Genomic DNA, 2226 nt, shown 5'->3' with positions numbered 1-2226 from the left:
AAGTTAAACATGACATTTCTTTTCAGTAAACTTTTTAGTTGACCGAAACCTGAACTTTAACACACACTTACAAACTTGCTCATTGAAGACAGAAAAATCAAGAAATGCATATTACCCTGATTTCTTCTTTGAATGAGGAATAAAAATCATTACTTACTGTTTATGTAAATAAAAATGAGTAGTTCTCTTCAACCTGTAAACATTGTTTGAACTAACACAATTTGATTATTAAAACATTTGTAAAATAGTAATGATCATAGAGGATTGTCTTTTCCACTTGATTAATTCAAGAAAGAAAGTCTCAGGATGGGTCAAACTGTATTTCTGGATGCAGATCAATGAAATAACAGTTTCTGTCCATCTGGTCAGATTTGACATCAGGTCAAGTTCACTACACAAACCATTGCTGCAGATCAACTGTTCCAGAGGCCACTGCCTGCTCCTTTACCTCTGACACTGATTGAACACACAAATGTTTGTCGACCTCGCTCTCTTATCCCCGTTTATGTCTGGCCTCCGACAGCTGTGGTCTAATCAGCTGCTGATTATTTTTCTTGTTTTAAACGATGTATTACATTTCTCTCCCTACGTACAGTGACTGAAAATGGCGTTCAGATCTCCTACTGCCATGATCACCCCTGTTGATGTACCACCTCCAAGCACCTCCTCCCTCTTTTAAGCTGTATTCAGCTTACTTCAACGTTTTTTACTTCTACTGACGTATTTCTGTTAATTTCTGAACATTGTGCTTCTTTCAGCTAATGTTTGGAAGATTCAGATACACCTGCTTACATTTCAGATACCATATAGCTGTTTCATGCCAATATCAGCTAATACCACCTTTATTCTTAAATTAATCCAACTTTTACAGCCTAATTCAGGAAAACCAAGCTGTACCCACTCACTTTTGGTACTTTAAGACTATTTCTGCTTGTTTTAGCTATTGGTCTGCTGGTCTTTTATACTTATTTCATATTCAAAATTGTTCCATCTCGTTCAAATTGTTCACCAATATGCTCTTAACTCATGTATGGACCCTGTAGCCTTTCCACAGGAGCCACATGTAACACATATATGAGTTCCACACCTGATGACTGTTCACACACTCAGGCAGTCAATTCTCTTTCATTCACATGCACAGCCGGCCCCGTTGTGATAAAACAATACACAAGTCTGTTGTATGAAAAAAAAAACCAGAGTCCAGACTTGTCCTTGCCTTATACAACAGCGCCCCCTTTCGGTCAGGATATGGATGCTCCAGTCAGTCCGAGTCACCTGACACTCACAGAGAACAGCGCAAGCACTTTCACCCAGAAGGACAGAGCAAACCAAAAGAAAAGGCTTCACCTTCCCCCACCCCCGTTTAAACAGAGAGAAAACAAATCTTCTATGTCAGCCACAGCCCCAAGCAACCCCCACCCTCACACACACAGACAGAAACAGTCGCAGCACGGCACAAAACTTTATCCTGTCCCTAAAACGGTCCCAGACCGCCGGAAATTTGGTACTAAGTCCCAGACTGTACGTTCACTTTGACTAAATTAACAATTGTTCTTGTCTTTCGTGGACAGTCAACACCCGCGGTGGGAAGAAGCAGCCCACAGCCCCCGAGTTCCCAACTCGTTAGGCTCACCTCGTCAGGTGAGCCCTTTAGCGGCCAACCACGCTGAAAACAAAGTGAACGTGTATACTATATATTTTTTAACGGCAGACTCCACGGTCTTCCTCCGCCACGATTCTAAATCGTGTTCTATCTAAACAAAGCCGTGCACAGGACACACACACTCTTACACGCACGCGGGCAAGCACGCACGCGTCTCGCAACCCCCCCAAGTCTGAATACAAGTAATCTGTACGTCAGAAGTTCCACTAATCACTTTAAATTAGCTTACCAAACATCTGATTCAGGAGATGGTACGAACACCCACAGAGGAAGATTTCAATTTGGTTTACGGTCGAAATGCAGAGTAATTCGAGCCTTGCGGCCAACAAAGGTAACGTCCGCTTACCTTTTATCTTTTCTGGGCCCAGAAGTTCACAATGGGGGAGTTCAGCACCTTCTCGACCCAATTCGTGGTTCTGTCAGCTGGACGTTCGGGGTCACCATCTGACGTGGCTGAGCGCCACTAATGGTGTTCAAAACAGCTGATACGGCCACCTTAGTTCAAAAGATTTATTGGACAACAAATTACAAGTATTCAGAGTTCATAAAATCAAATTACATGT

This window comes from Nematolebias whitei, chromosome 8 (assembly GCF_014905685.2).
Source record: "Nematolebias whitei isolate Nwh7 chromosome 8, NemWhi1, whole genome shotgun sequence".
In the NCBI taxonomy this organism is placed as follows: Eukaryota; Metazoa; Chordata; class Actinopteri; order Cyprinodontiformes; family Rivulidae; genus Nematolebias; species Nematolebias whitei.
The sequence above is the reverse complement of the archived record's forward strand: the minus strand, read 5'-3'. Positions refer to the sequence as shown.